Source organism: Schistocerca cancellata, chromosome 4 (genome assembly GCF_023864275.1).
Source record: "Schistocerca cancellata isolate TAMUIC-IGC-003103 chromosome 4, iqSchCanc2.1, whole genome shotgun sequence".
Lineage (NCBI taxonomy): Eukaryota > Metazoa > Arthropoda > Insecta > Orthoptera > Acrididae > Schistocerca > Schistocerca cancellata.
In genome coordinates this window covers 192,953,890-192,970,880 of record NC_064629.1, presented here as the reverse complement: position 1 = coordinate 192,970,880, position 16,991 = coordinate 192,953,890, and the positions used below count along the sequence as shown (strand labels likewise).

At 46.2% G+C, this 16,991-nt stretch overlaps 1 protein-coding gene and 1 pseudogene across 1 annotated transcript in view; one reads left to right on the top strand and one right to left on the bottom strand.

Annotated features, from left to right (window-relative positions):
* LOC126183258 (uncharacterized) overlaps positions 1–16,991 on the bottom strand; it is a 368,835-nt gene that overhangs the window by 263,745 nt on the left and 88,099 nt on the right. The gene's annotated exons all lie outside the window — the stretch shown is intronic.
* LOC126185572 (5S ribosomal RNA) lies at positions 10,017–10,134 on the top strand (annotated as a pseudogene).

Here is a 16,991-nt window from a genome sequence, read left to right as displayed (position 1 = left end):
GTAGATTTCCTCCGCTCGGGGACTGGGTGTTGTGTTGTCATCATCATCATCGACACACAAGTCGCCCAGTGTGGCGTCAACTGAAACGACTTGTAACACTGCGGCCGAACTTTCTCAGGTGAGGACTCTCGGCGATGAATGTCATACGATTATTTTATTTCACCATTGATTAACTCTGCAATAGGGTTGAAGGAGCATGGAATGACGTACTCGTATCTCTCATCCAATCTCAGTTCGATTGGATGCCCAACGGCGTTCGAGCCACTGTTGCTGCTAGAAGTGGCATCGCTGTGTACTAAATTTCGCACCATTTATACCCCAAATCATCTACAAATTTGATCACATTTTCTTCCTACTGTGTATACGGACAATAAGTGAACTCTCGTTATTTTTCGTCCTTTCCGGTGTGGCAATATGTATGGCCAGCAATCAGTATCACCACATACAGGGTTATTCCGTGATGATGTTGCAATCTTTCAACGATGTTGGGGAAGGTTAAATTTATCATTCTGAGTTAAGGGACCCTAGTCCGGGAACGAAGGAGGTGAAAGGTATAACCTAAAGTCTACTAGTGTTCGGACTTACCCTCGCACAGTGCTCACGCTAAGGGCACCAACTTCCGAACTCATCAAGACGTATAGAATCCCCGCTAAATATTCCCCAGTACCATCAGATAATTTCACCTGTTGATAGATTAGTACAGCGGTCGCAAGTTCGAATCCTGCCTCGGGCATGGATGTGTGTGATGTCCTTAGGTTAGTTAGGTTTAAGTAGTTCTAAGTTCTAGGGGACTGATGACCTCAGCAGTTAAGTTCCATAGTGCTCAGAGCCATTTGAACCATTTGATAGACTAGTAACGCCGCACGTAGCTTGATATCAGAAAGATAGAAAATCTTACACTGATCTTTCCAGGCAGTAAATGATATGTGAACCAGGTCTGGTTGAAATCGGTACAGTGGTTTAGGCAGAGATGTGGAACATACATATATACATTTATACATCTATACATGCATGCATACATGCGCTACACAGAAGTTTTCTGTCCTTCTTTATTGCGGTAGCGTGCGAAGTGGCCGCGCGGTTTGAGGCGCCATGTACCGGACTGCGCGGCCACTTCCGCCAGAGGTTCGAGTCCTCCCTCGGGTATGGATGTCTGTATTGTTCTTAGCATAAGTTAGTTTAAGTACTGTGTAAGTATAGGGACCGATGACCTCAGCAGTTTGGTCCCTTAGGAATTCACATACATTTGAACATAATGCGAAAGTTACTTTCGTGCTTAAGCTTTCCACATCTACGTTGCTTTCTTTTTTTCTTTCTTTCTTTGCGGACCTTGGAGAGACACGGCACGCCAGTAGAGAATCTGCAAACGCTGCTTATGTCTACTGCAACTATATATATAATTAATCCCTGACCCCCAAACCAACATAAATTATATATATTACTTTTTAGTAATATCAGGCGTTAAAACAAGGAGTCACTAACCAATATTTTTTTTCCAGTTAATCACAATGGATTCCTTTTGCATTATTTGATGAACTGCATCATGTGCGTCAGTCTTTCAACGCATTACTGTTTATTAAGGTGATCATTTTGTTGTAAGGAAATGTATCGTTTAGCTTTTCTTCGAAGTTTAGTGCGCGTTTGGTAAGACTGAATGATGTTTCGGAATAGCATATGCCACTGTGACCCCACCTCCATCCCCCCCTCCCCCCCCCCCCCCCCACAAACACACACATAAAATTGTTACCAATCCTCAGTGTTTCGGCGTGGTAATCCTGATGAAGACCACCCGCTACAGCAGCCGAAACTTTGGTTTTATTAACATCACGACGGCGCGGTCACGCAAATGCAAACGCTTTATTGCAGAGTTTTAATAAAGTATTATTGACGATAACTTCTAATTTTTATGTTTAGGTTTTTTGAGACTCTTCTGTAAAGTCGAGTCAAAGACTAATATCAAAACAATACTCCATTTGCAATATCTGCCACATTTTACTGAGACCCTAGTTGGATGTCTGCCGCATACTACGCTGATGGATTATTAGATAGGGTGCGTACGTTCTGCGGGGTTATATATTGCGCACGCAGCTTTGTCGTCATCTGAGGTCTTCGGTTCTACACTACAGAAGTGGTCTTTGTGTGCTTATAATGCCCCTCAACATCAGACCGGAGTATAAATTTTGTATTGCGAGTTCTACCGATTTTGGTGTAGAGATTAAAACTTTTTGACCCTACTTGAAGCAGAGGAATTCAAACTGCACCGACGAAAATGAATGTTAAGTCGATCGTTCTGCTGTCATGACTGGCAGCAGAAACCAACTAACTGCACTGAGTCAGCAAAGGTCTTGCCCTACATAGCTCCTAAAAGACGGCGGCGAGAATACAGCAGACAATAGCGAAAGGGAAGACCTAGGAGAAATGTGCTAGTAGAAGAAAAACGGGCGTTTCTGTACTGAATGGCGGAACTACCGGGCCATCGATGACAGTGCGGGAAACGTTGCAAACTTTCACCTTCGAAGTCTCGCTCTTTTTTGCTTTTCCTTTTCAAGTGCCCACAGTCGCCGTCTTCTGGTGATAGAACGTATTTTTCTCCTCATTCTACTCCCGTAGGAGCGCCGCCATAGTATAACGATTAAACTCGTTTGTTCCATTGATTTCCTGAATCCTGCTTCTCGACCTGAAGAGGTTTAATTTACCATGAACAACCCTTGTGACCAGTCAGTGCTCGCTACAACACATGTTTACCAATCGCCAGACACTACTGTGACAAATTCTCTCGCTTCCATGAGGACAAGGATAAAATTTCTCGAACTGACCGCACCGAATGTGTATCTTAGGCTTAAGACGAACTTATTTTCCGACGGTGTCTCTTTTTAGGGGAATACACTTTGTACAGAATTTCTCCGGCGAAAGGTTCCATCCAGTATGGTCAGCAAACCATCCATGTAAAGCCACCACAATCCCTAAAAACTCGGTCGTATGTTACCTTACGGGTCTGACTACATAATCCGTTAGGGATTCTGTGGTACACAAAAAAGCACCAACAGTGCACAATCGTAAGGAAAGGCAGAAGAACTTGGACAAAATTTACACCTGGTATGAATGAACGACAGTTCTCTTTAGGCGTGTATAAATGAAAGAAAAAGCCTGTAACAAAGACAAGAGACAAATTACACTGTCCAGTCACATTAATGTGACCACTTGTCAAAAGCCTGAATGACCACCTTTTGTAGCGCGAGACGTGCAGAAACAGTGTGTGCCGCAGGGGAGTGTCGTAGGACCGTTGCTATTCACTATATATGTTAATGACCTTGTGGACAACATCGGAAGTTCACTGAGGCTTTTTGCGGATGATTCTGTAGAATATCGAGAGGTTGTAACAATGGAAAATTGTACTGAAATGCAGGAGGATCTGCAATGAATTGACGCATGGTGCAGGGAATGGCAATTGAATCTCAATGTAGACAAGTGTAATGTGCTACGAATACACAGAAAGAAAAAAAAACTGTTCAAATGTGTGTGAAATCTTATGGGACTTAACTCCTAAGGTCATCAGTCCCTAAGCCTATACACTACTTAACCTAAATTATCCTAAGGACAAAACACACACCTATGTCCGAGGGAGGACTCGAACCTCCACCGGGACCAGCCGCACAGTACAGAAAGAAAGATCCTTTATCATTTAGCTACAGTATAGCAGGTCAGGAACTGGAAGCAGTTAATTCCATAAATTATGTGGGAGTAGGCATTAGGAGTGATTTAAAATGGAATGGTCATATGAAATTAATCGTCTGTAAAGCAGATGCCAGACTGAGATTCATTGGAAGAATCCTAAGGAAATGCAGTCCGAAAACAAAGGAAGTAGGTTACAGTACACTTGTTCGCCCACTGCTTGAATACTGCTCACCAGTGTGGGATCCGTACCAGATAGGGTTGATAGAAGAGATAGAGAAGATCCAACGGAGAGCAGCGCGCTTCGTTACAGGATCATTTAGTTATTGCGAAAGCGTTACGGAGATGACAGATAAACTCCAGTGAAAGACTTTGCAAGAGAAACGCTCAGTAGCTCGGTACGGGCTTTTGTTGAAGTTTCAAGAACATACCTTCACCGAGGAGTCAAGCAGTATATTGCTCCCTCCTACGTATATCCCGCGAAGAGATCATGAGGATAAAATCAGAGAGATTAGAGCCCACACAGAGGCATACCGACAATCCTTCTTTCCACGAACAATACGAGACTGGAATAGAAGGGAGAACCGATAGAGGTACTCAAGGTACCCTCCGCCACACACCGTCAGGTGGCTTGCGGAGTATGGATGTAGATGTAGATGTAGAGCCAATGAGGCTCTTGGAGGTACCGACAGGGATGTGGAACCATGCCAACGCCAATGCTGTGGCCAGCTGCGCTAGGTTTCTCGGTTGAGGATCCCTGGCACGAACAGCCCGATAGAGTTGGTCAGACAGACTCTCGATTTGGTTTAAAACCGGGGAGTTTGATGGCCAGCGGAGTACCCTGATTTCATCCTGATGCTCTTAGAACTACGCACGTAAACTGCGAGCTGTGTGACACGCGGCGTTGTCCTGCTGGTAGATGTCATTCTGCCGAGGGAAAACGAACTACACTCATGCTCATAAATTAAGGATAATGCTGACACATGGTGAAACAACGCTCTGGTGGGCGGTTTGCGTGTTTAAATCACCTCGGGGTATGACCATGCGGTGCATTTGACCTGCGGTCGTCACACGGTGGCGCTGGCAGCAGTCCACATACGCATGTCAGAGTACGGGGCAGCGAGTAAGTGTGCAGACATTTTCAGACGTGCTAATGGTGACTGTGTGTTGAAAATGGCTCAAAGAACACATCTTGATGACGCTATGAGGGGTAGAATACTAGGGCGACCGAAGGCTGGTCAAACACAGCAGGTCGTAGCACGGGCCCTCTGCATGCCACAAAGTGTTATCTAAAGATTATGGTAACGATTCCAGCAGACAGGAAACGTGTCCAGGCGCTACAGTACGGGACGTCCATAGTGTACAACATCACAAGAAGACCGATATCTCACCATCAGTGCCTGCAGACGGCCGCAGAGTACTGCAGGTAGCCTCGCTCGAGACCTTACCGCAGCCACTGGAATAGTTGTCTCCAGACACACAGTATACAGACGACTGAACAGACATGGTTTATTCGCCCGGAGACCTGCAAGGTGCATTCCACTGACCCCTGGTCACAGGAGAGCCCGTAAAGCCTGGTATCAAGAACACTGTATTTGGACATTGGAACAGTGGTCCCAGGTTATGTTCACGGACGGCTCCAGGTATAATCTGAACAGTGATTCTCGCCGGCTTTTCATCTGGCGTGAACCAGGAACCAGGTACCAATCCCTTAATGTCCTTGAAAGGGGCCTGTATGGAGGTCGTGGTTTGATGGTATGGGGTGGGATTATGATTGGTGCACGTACACCCCTGCATGTCTTTGACAGAGGAACTGTAGCAGGTCAGGCGTATCGGGACGTCATTTTGCACCAGTATGTCTGCCTTTTCAGGAGTGCAGTGGTCCCATCTTCCTCCTGATGGATGATAACGCACAGCCCCTCCGAGCTGCCATCATGGAGGAGTACCTTGAAACAGAAGATATCAGGCGAATGGAGTAGCCTGCACGTTCTCCAGACCTAAACCCCGTCGAGCACGTCTGGGATGATCTCGGTCGATGTATCGCTGCACGTTTTCAAACCCCTACGACACTTCAGGAGCTCCGACAGGCACTGGTGCAAGAATGGGAGGCTATACCCCAGCAGCTGATCGACCACCTGATCCAGAGTATGCCAACTCGTTATGCGGCCTGTGTACATGTGCATGGTGATCATATCTCATATTGATGTCGGCGTAAATGCGCAGGAAACAGTGGCGTTTCGTAGCATATGTGTTTCGGGACGGTTTTCTCAACTTATCACCAATACCGTGGACTTACAGGTCTGTGTCGTGTGTGTTCCCTATGTGGCTATGCTATTAGCGCCAGTTTTGTGTAGTACCACGTTGTGTGGCACCACATTCTGCAATTATCATTAATTTATGAGCATGAGTGTAGTTGCATGGGTGAACATGGCCCCAAGGGTATATGCATACTTGTGTTGATCCACTCTGCCTTCCAGAATGACGAGATCACCCAGGGAATGCCCCGAAAACACTCCCTGGAGCTTAACGCTCCTTCCTTTGGTCTGAACCCTTCCAACGATAGTTGCAGGGTGTTTGTTTCCTGACGTTTCATGCCGTAGATGCCAAGGGCCGTCTGTACGATGGATAATATAATGTGATACCCCCTAAAAGGCCCCCTGTCGGCACTCAGTGGACGTCCAGTAGCAAATTCCAGCCTTCGTCAACGATTAGCAGCAGTCAGCATGGGTGCATGAACCAAGCGCCTGCTGCAGAAACACATACGTAGCAACGTTCACTGAACGCTCGTTGAGGAAAGACTGTTGGTAGTCGCTTGGCTAATCTGGGCGGTCAGTTGCTCAACAGTTGCACGTCTATTCGCCCGTACACATCTTCTGCAGCCGTCGTTCGCCCCTGTCTTCTATGGCTCGTGGTGCACCTCATTTGCCTCAGCGTCGGGTTTGGGTAGCGCCGTTTTGCTATGCGCGGTATACTTTAACCAAGGCGGCACGCGAACAGTTTACATACTTAGCCGTTTAGGAAATGCTTCCATCCTTGGCCTGAAAGTCAGTGATCATGCCCTTTCGGACGTCAGATAAATCGCTCGTTTTCCGCACTACGACAACGACTTCACTGTTTTCCGCCCCCCCCCCCCCCCCCCCTCTACTGAGTAAATATTAATACCTGATATGAACTGGGGCGGACACGCAAAATCGGCTTAGGAGAAGACGAATGTAATACTTACATTATTGGAAAGGTTACGGAAGAAATTCAGAGCATCTGCAGTGGAAATCGTATACAAGATGCTAGTATGACCTATTCTAGACTATTGTTTCTGCTAGCAGCACTCCGTCTTCAGGCCACAAGTGGCCTATCGGCACCAACCGACCGCCATGTCATCCTCAGATGAGGATGGAGACAGGAGGGGCGTGTGGTGAGCACACCGCTCTCACGGTCGTTATGATGGTTTTCTGTGACCGGAGTCGCTACTATTCGATCGAGTAGCTCCTTAATTGGCATCACGAGGCTGAGTGCACCCCGAAAAATGGGAACAGCGCATGGTGGCCCGCATGGTCACCCATCCAAGTGCCGGCTACACCCGACAACGCTTAACTTCGGTGATATGTACCCACTGCGGCAAGGCCGTTGCATTGTTTGTGCTAATGGAGTCTTTATTAAGTATGTATGACAACAGAGATGGACCTAATTCGTATACGTGATGCTAGAATCTTACCGTGTTGGTATTGTCCACATGAAAGTGCAACAGAGATGCTAGGGCATTAAATTGAAAACTTTGGAAGTAAGGTGATGTAGATACCGCGAAGCCATGTTAAATAAATTTAGCGAATCTGTGATCGAGAAGGCTGCATGTCCATCTTGTTGCCATCAACGAATATCTCGTGAAGAGATCATAACAAAAAGATAATAGAGATTAGGGCGCGTACTGAGGCATATTGGGATTCGCTCTTCCCTTGATCGATAAGAGTACTTATATCAATACAGAGCTCTGTACCGTAGCTTGCAGAGTATATCCGGAGATGAGGACGTGGGAGTGAAGGAAAGACGGCGAAGTGGTGACAGACACATTACTTTCATTTTGTTTTATCCCTTGCTTCCTACCGCAACTCTGTTTAACAAAATTAACTTTGTCACGTCAGAGGGACCACGATTAATCTTTTATTAGACCATCTACCGCGGTTTCAGTCACAAATTAACAAAACTTACACTTCAGCTCCAGCAAAGCTATTTTTAAGATCCTCAGTTACTGTCGCTCTGTAATAGTAGCAATGCGGTCTCAACAGTAGAAAGTTGTCAGCCGGCTTGTTCTGAAAAATGTGTAGTTATGGAGTTAGCTTTCGCACTACCTAATTTGCCCGGAGTCTTCTAGTGGGCGGCTGATTCCCAAACACGACCCGCACGCTAAGAAGCCTACGTGGATCGAACTAACCCCCCCCCCCCCCCCCCGTTTCAACGCCCTCCCTTCACCATAAACAATACCGAATCAACCAGAACATAAAAAATAACCCGAAATAAATTTAAAACACGCAACTTAACCTTTCATACCGTTTTGGGCTCAACATGCTCTGCTCTACAAAACTTGAGGACGAGATAGATAAAGTAACATAATAACAACAGGAAGCTGCCCGTCCCTGGTAGCTGAGTAGTCAGCGCGACGGAATGTCATACCTAACGGCCCTGGTTCGATTCCCGGCTGAGTCGGAGATTTTCTCCGCTCGGGGACTGGGTGTTGTGTTGTCCTTAATGTCCTTAACATCATCATTTACATCCCCATCGACACGCAAGTCGCCGAAGTGGCGTCAGCTCGAAAGACTTGCACCAGGCGAACGGTCTACCCGACGGGAGGCCCTAGCCACACCGCATTTCCACAGGGAGCTTGGCGTCACATAGGGTGACGGCAGCGTTGCTATAGACCTAAATGAGACTGGCCCCGCAATACGATTCAGTTCAAGGAACGAGAAAGGCTAGTGTTTGTCAGTCAACGAGCATTTCTTTACAACATCGCCCGAAGACACCGTGTGGATGACTTCACACGGGGAGAAACCATCGGGAAATTGGAAGAAGGACGAAATTTGACGCGTGTAGCCCAGGAGTTTGAAATTTCTCACAATACTGTTTCACGTGCATGTGCAGCGTTTCGATCCACAGTCACTGTTGCTCGAAGGAGAGGAGGCGGTCGGCCGCGGTCAATTACAGAGCACGAGACTGCTACATTGTGGAGCAGGTAACAAGGGACCCACGTCAATTGCGGGTGCAATTGCAACTTCATTCATCAGGACGGCAAGGCATGCAATCTCACACTCCACAGTGGTATGGCAATCGCACTGGGGGGAGCCTTTCTGCCCGACGACAAGTACGCTGTGTTCCACTGAACCCCCTAATTAAAAAAATGGTTCATATGGCTCTAAGTACTATGGGACTTAACATCTGAGGTCAACAGTCCCCTAGATTTATTATTACTCAAACCTAACTAACCTAAGGACATCACACGGATCCATGCCCGAGGCAGGATACGAACCTGCGACCGTAGCAGCCGCGTATTTCCGGACTGAAGCGCCTAGAACCACTCGGCCACAGCGGCCGACTAACACCATAATCGGCGTTTGCGATAGCGCCAAGACCATATCGACAGGACGAACGAGGAGTGCAGTCGTGTGCTATTCTCTGATGAGTGCAGATTCAGTCTGAATAGTGTTTCTGGACGTACCCTCATTTGGTGAGCGGTAGGAATGCGAAAAACACCCACGAAAATCTTCGAACATGATCGTTTTGGTGCTCCAGGTGTTATGGTGTGGGGAGACATAACGTTGCATGGGCGTACTGATCTCCAAATCTTTGAACGAGGTGCACTCATCGATCGACGTTATTGTGACGCGGTTCTCCTTCACTGTATGCGTCTTCTCAGGGATACAGTCATCCTCGACTTTATTTTTATGGATAACAATGTGTGACCGCATCGAAGTGCGGCGGTGGAGGAAATCTTTGAACAATATGATTTTCGGCGAATGGATTGGGCTGCCCGTTCTCCCGACTTAAATTCCATCGGGCCTGCGTGGGATGCATTTTGAGACGTATTGCAGCTCGTCCATACGCACAAATGATCATCCAGCAGCAGTCAACCGCGCTGGTGGTGGAATGGAACGCGCTGCCACAAGAACTCCTTACCAACCTTGTGACCAGCATGGGAGTACGTTGCAGAGCACACACTGCTGTCCGTGACAATCACACATCCTATTAAGAATCATGTTTCTTGCCTTCTGTAATGTTCAGGTGATCATCAGAAATCGCGGAGACTTCAGTGTAAGTTTGGCACACCAGTGTATTTTCCCGACCTAAATGTCTCCAAGGCCAACGGCCTTGCCGCAGTGGTGACACCGGTTCCCGTCAGATCACCGAAGTTAAGCGCTGTCGGGCTGGGCTAGCACTTGGATGGGTGACCATCCGGTCTGTCGAGCGTTGTTGGCCCTTGCGAGGCAAACTGAGGAGCTACTTGACTGAGAAGTAGCGGCTTCAGTCTCGGAAACACATACGGCCGGGAGAGCGGTGTGCTGATCCCATGCTCCTCCATATCCTCATCCAGTGACGCCTATGAGCTGAGGATGACGCGGCGGCCGGTCAGTACCGTTGGGCCTTCATAGCCTGTTCGGGAGAGGTTTTTTTAGTTTAGTTTAAATATCTCCAAGTATGGGAAGAGGTGCCCAATCTCATGAATTGTGCAGTTATTCCAACAATTCTTGAGTCTAGGTTATCAGATTTTCCATTGCCCAAAACACCTTTCATGCTGATGATGATGCACTGAAGAGACAAAGAAACTGGTACACCTGTCAATCCCTAGAGTGTTCCTGGAGCCACTCTGTAGCACTTCTGGATGTGTGGGGTGTCGCATTGTCCTGCTGGAATTGTCCAAGTCCGTCGGAATGCAGAATGGACATGAATGGATGCAGGTGATCAGACAGAATGCTTACGTACGTGGCACCTGTCAGAGTCGTATCTAGTCATGTCTAGTCATATCACTCCAACTGCACACCATAACAGAGCCTCCATCAGCTTGAACAGCCCCCTGCTGATATGCAGGGCCCAGGGATTCATGAGGTTGTCTCCATACCCGTACACGTCCATCCACTCGATACAATTTGAAACGAGACTCGTGCGACCAGGCATAATGTTTCCAATCATAAACAGTCCAATGTCGGTGTTTATGGGCCCAGGCGGGAAGTAAAGCTTTGTGTCGTGCAGTCATCAACGGTACACGAGTGGGCCTTCGGCTCCGAAAGCCCATATCGTTGAATGGTTGTCCAGTATTGAAATCTGCAGCAATTTGCGGAAAGGTTGCACTTCTGTAACGTTGAGCGATTCTCTTCAGTCGTCGTTGGTCCCGTTCTTGCAGGATATTTTTCCGGCTGCACTTCATCGCTACCTCGGATATGCTGTGTCCCATCGCACGTGCCCCGACTACAACACCACATTCTAATTCACTTAAATCTTGATAACCTACCATTGTAGCAGCAGTAATCGATCGACAACTGTGCGAGACACTTGCTGTCTTATATAGGTCTTGCCGACCGCAGTGCCTTATTCTGCCTGTTTACATATCTCTGTATTTGAATACGCATGCCTACACTAGTTTCTTTGGCGCTTCAGTGTATTTACTACAATCCAGCTCTCTTTTCGTGTACTTTCTTTTCAACCAATTGGTTCAGAAGGACTTGCACTGTATTCTAAAGTGATTATCTTACACTTTGCAAATTAATCAATAAGATGAACCCGTTTTGCATTCCAGAAAACGCTAAATAAATTGTAGGGTGCTATTTATTCTGATATGAATTGTGTCAGTTATTTCATTAACATTCAGTCGCCTGGCGTGCAATACCTCTTCGTGCATGTCCTTGAGGTTTGTATTTGTGGTTGCACTTTAGACACATTCTTCATGTGGATGGTCTTAATGACAGGTTCGGCCACGTTTGAGCTATCCCTTTCTTAATTGTTGAAAGTAAACGAGCACACTCCTTACAAATGTTCATGAACTTTGTCCGAATGTCTGTTAGTAGTAAACCACAGGTCATAACAGGTTTAAGGTTCCGTCGACGTCGATGTCATTACTGACTAAACACAACCTTGCAATTGGGAAGGGTAATGGTCCACGTCCATGTCATAGGAATCATTTCGACTTTGGCCTTCGGCGATTTCGGTAAACCACGGAAAACTTATGAAACTGAATCGCCTTTTACCGAATAGGAATCAAGGGCCAAAATAACTGCGCCACCTTATTCACTGGAGATAAATCTATCATGTCAAACACTTAAATGACGATAAATATTCTACTTTGTCGAAATGAACAATAAAAAGCGAGGCGGCCGCTTCAAAAATTTGTATAAATAAACTATTCTGCATATAAAGTAGACACTGGACTGGACTTACATTACAGCGAACATCACAAAAGAAAATTTCTTTGATATCACCATCATCTCTCTGTCGGGATTCGACCATTTCACCTACCCTTAGTAGAAATATGTCAAAAGTTATTAAATGCATGCTGGTCACCCAAGTAATCTCCTAGTTCGCCTTTTTATTAATATCGAGTAGGCTTGTGTAACCAGTCTTGCAGGTTCATTTCTTCATTTCCTTTTCCGTTAACATACAATTCATTCGCAAGTATCAGTTTTGGTTAGCCTCTGGTCGCTAGGGCATCAGCTGCATGGGAGGTGATACCTAACATAACAGACTCCCACGAGAACATCTTATCCCCTTTTGTAATCTATATCTGAAACGGCACACACCGTAGCAGCTTGGAATTTTAAATGAAAAGAATTCCCCATATGTATAAAAGATACCCGGATGTTATGGAAAATCCTCGTACTTGGAAGATATCGCGTATAGAGAAATGAGGTAAACAGTGTCAGTATTTTTACTGCATGAGGAAATGTGAGAATTCAGTTACTGAGATGATATTTTTTAAACTTCTTGGTCTTGCCTCGATTTTAATATTTCAGCATTTGTTATGGTTAGGAACGTTTTTTATTTATTTAGTTGATTTTGCGCACGTGTTTCTTTTTACTACGTAATAGCATCTTACACGTGATGGCTGCTGTGTTAAGGTGCTGCATGATCCTCACGATTTCACTACAACACAAATGCGCAAAAAAATAGTTTCGTTGATGACGGTTCTGTACGTATAGAAAACAAGTTTTTTGAGTGTTGTTATGCAGAAACCCACACCACATTTACAAACATTCAGCAATTCTAACATAGCCCTCATTCGCTTCAGGTTAATGGTTAGGATGATTATTAAACACAGTTTTTTCCCTTCCCATTCTTCTGAGAGTTCACATAAGCCCCGCTAGTGGACTGTTGCATTGGAACCTTACTTATTGTGATGTATGGAGAGGAACCGTAAGTCCTGTTTTCAAAACCCTCAATAATTTCAGTCAAATCTGCACTGATAATATTTATTTTCTATGTCTCATTCATGGCATGCAGAAAAGTATTGTACATTCTAGACGAAAATGGTATGCCTGTTCGGGACTTGAATCTGATCAAAGACTTACCAGCAAAAAAAATGGCTCTGAGCACTATGCGACTTAACTTCTGACGTCATCAGTCGCCTAGAACTTAGAACTAATTAAACCTAACTAACCTAAGGACATCACACACATCCATGCCCGAGGCAGGATTCGAACTTGCGACCGTAGCGATCGCTCGGTTCCACACTGTAGCGCCTAGAACCGCACGGCCACTCCGGCCGGCGACTTACCAGCAAAACCATCAGAGCAGACTTCACATGTCGACGCGAGGCTCAATCGTTTCTAATTCTCTTCTAGTTTCTAGATTAGCTCTTTGGAAGCGTTGTTTCTGATTTCATCGGTGCTCATTCTACTACATCTTCCATTGTGTGATTCCACTCTTCTCCAGCTAGGCTCCAATTTATACAGCCTAACTGGCTGAGCTTTTAAATGTGTACTCTCTAATAACCAGCTCCTGTAAGGTTCCGTCAGTGCAAGGGAAGTGTGCTTTTTCGTTTTCTTTTAATTAGCATACGGTAATTTAGCTACACAGGCTTTTTGGAATTATCAGTTATACAGGGTGTACCAGGAGAAATGAACGAGATTCAGGGACATGACAGAAAGATCATTTGAAGCAAAAATGTCTAACAAACACAGGCACTAAAATGCATACCTCAACAGCTATGAGCACTTGTTCAACAGAGAATGTGTTTCACAGTACCGAAGATGAACAAGTTCTCATACCTCTTAAGGTATGCACTTAAAACCCCATGTTGATTGGATATTTTTTTCTTGTTTTGGTCAATACTACCATTTCTCAGAATAGGAAAAGCAAAGAGATGGCAGTAGAACAATATCGAAGATGAGGAAGTGCTCGTAGCTCTTAAGATATACATCTTAGAGCCACTGTTTACAAAACTTTATTGCTTCGAATGATCGTTCCTCTCATATCCCCGAATACTGAGATTCCTCATGGGACGCCCTGCATGTTGCAAACACACATTACATTTAGATAGCACACGCCACATCAGCTTTAAGCAAAACGTTTTCTTCGAACATTCTGATGTATAAACACGACATACATACTAACGACACATTAAAAATCACGTTCATGTCCGAAAAGGAAGTGTAACTCTCAGTCTCCGTTTTTGGAGGCAGCGACAGAACCACAGAGGTCGACGACTGCGCTTAAAAGGAGTCATGTTGAAACCGCAGTCTCCAATGTCAGCTGTGTGAGTGCCAGTAAGGATTGAAAAGCCTCGTCAGGACCTTCATCAAGGCCTTGTCTCGAGCGGCAGTACAACTTCAGCTTCAATGCATCAGGTAAACGGAAGAAGTAGTACCATCATGCATTCAAATGGCTCTGTACGTTCCTCCAATGCAGGTTCTGTCTGTGAAGACGCTCTGGTCTCCACGTACGTGTCTGGCAGTTTGTCGTCTTTCCTGTCTACACGCCATTGCATGACAGTCAAATTACGTCCTCAATGAGAGATCACGATAGGAAAAATGTTATAAAAAGAAAGGCAGGTTAGAGTATAACGTCACATCGATACTTAAATCGTTAGAAAAACCTCAGATGAACAAGGAATGGGTAGAAATGGGCGAAGATCTTATTTAAGAAATCATATCGACATTTTCGTAACTCATGGAAGGGAGGAAAGTTGCAAATTTAATTCCCGTTGACAGCAAAGTCATTAGCGACGAAATGTTATCTTGTATTGGACAAGGAGAGGGAAGGAAATCGGCCATATTTAAGGAACAATCGCAGAATTGGTTTCAAGTGATGTAGAGAAACCGCGAGAAAATACACTGATTACCCCGAACGTTATGACCACCGACCTAATATCGATATAAGCCCGTCCAGGCAATAGCAGCGGCATCTGGCGAGGAATGACTGCTAGTCAGACACACGCATGGTGCATTTAGTATCAATGAGCGTGCTGTCCGTGTGTAGAATGGGGAAGGCGCGCGATCTGTCTAAGTTTGACCGAAGGCAGATTATGATGGTCCGAAAGCTCGGCACGAACAGTGTGGAAACTACACGACTTTTCGGGTGTTCGGGGAGTGCTGCGGTGAGTTTCTTCACGTGGCGAAAACGAGGTGAAACCACGTCCAGACGTCGCGGGATTCGGCGACCACGCCTCATTACAAATGTTGGACGTCGTAGGCTGGGCAGACTGGTTAAAACAGGACAGGCGGCGAATTGTGACGGAACTAACAGCAATCAGACTTTAATGATGGACAGAGTACATGTGTGTGTGAACACACAGTGCAACGAACATTCCTAACGATGGGCCTCCGCAGCCTTCGACCCAAGCATGTGCCAATGTCAACGCCACGACATCAGCAACTACAACTGAAATGGGCAAGTGACCATCGTCGCTGGGCGTTGGGGCAGTGGCAGAGCGTTGTATGGTCTGATGAATCCTGAAACCTTTTTTATCATGCCGATGGGAGGGCGCGAATGCGTCGTCTTCCAGGGAAACAGTTCCTTGACACCTGTACTGCGGGACGGAGACGAATTGGAGGCCGTGCCCTATGCTCTGGAGAATATTCATTCACTTTGGCATCCATGGGTCCAGTGGGGCTTGTGCAAGTCACCCTGACGCCTAAGGAGCATCGTACACTGGTTGCAAGCCAAGTACATCCCTTCACGACGATCATGTTTCCCATTGGCAATGGCATTTTTCAACAAGATAATGCGCTATGTCACAAAGCCAGGAATGTGAGCAGGTCGCTATGGCCGAGCGGTTCTAGGAGCTTCAGTCCGAAACCGCGATGCTGCTACGGTCGCAGGTTCGAATCCTGCCTCGGGTATGGATGTGTGTGATGTCCTTAGGTTAGTTAGGTTTAAGTAGTTCTAAGTTCTAGGGGACTGATGACTGAAGTCCCATAGTGCTTAGAGCCATTTGAAGGATTTGAACCAGGAATGTGACGGCTTGGTTCAAGGAACACAATGACGAGTTCCAGTTGACGAGGTGGCACCACAACTCACCAGACCTGAACCTGTGGGATGTGACTGATCGAGGCTTTAGATCTCATGCCCCTCCCCCCACCCCCCACCCCCTCCAGGATTTTAGGGGATTGGGTGACTTGTGTGTACAGATTTGGTGCCACCTCCCTCCAGTGACTACTTACCGAGGCCTCACTGCTTCCATACCATGACGCGTCGCCGCTGTTATCCGTGCCTAACGTCAACATACCAGTTATTAGGTAGGTGGTCATACTGTTCTGGCTGATTCGTGTAATGCATCAATATTATCGTGATGGCTGAACTTGACAGTTTCGGTTAGTGTAGTCGAACAACGTACTGTTCAACTTCGATCGAGCTGTTACGTGCTTAACTCCGCTACCGCAGCGTATCAAGTTTTGAAACTTACTGGCCGGTTAGAAATGGTTCAAATGGCTCTGAGCACTATGGGACTTAACATCTGAGGTCATCAGTTCCCTAGACTTAGAACTACTTAAACCTAACTAACCTAAGGACAGCACACACAGCCATGCCCGAGGCAGTACTCGAACCTGGGACCGTAGCAGCAGCGCGGTTCCGGATTGAAGCGCCTAGAACCGCTCGGCTACAACGGCAGGCTATGGCAGATTAAGACAGTGAACTAGACCAGGACTCCAAAACGGAACCTCAGGACTTGTGGGCGGGAGTAAAGCTGTCAGTCGTGCCTGGATAAATGCCAAGAAATTCCAAAGCTTGGTGGCATGTCTGATATGGTAATATCTTTAAGACTCCCTTTAACACAGCCACTCTAACAGTGCCGAAGGAGGTTTAGGAATCAAGAACGTCATGGCGCAAGCCACAGCACTATTTCT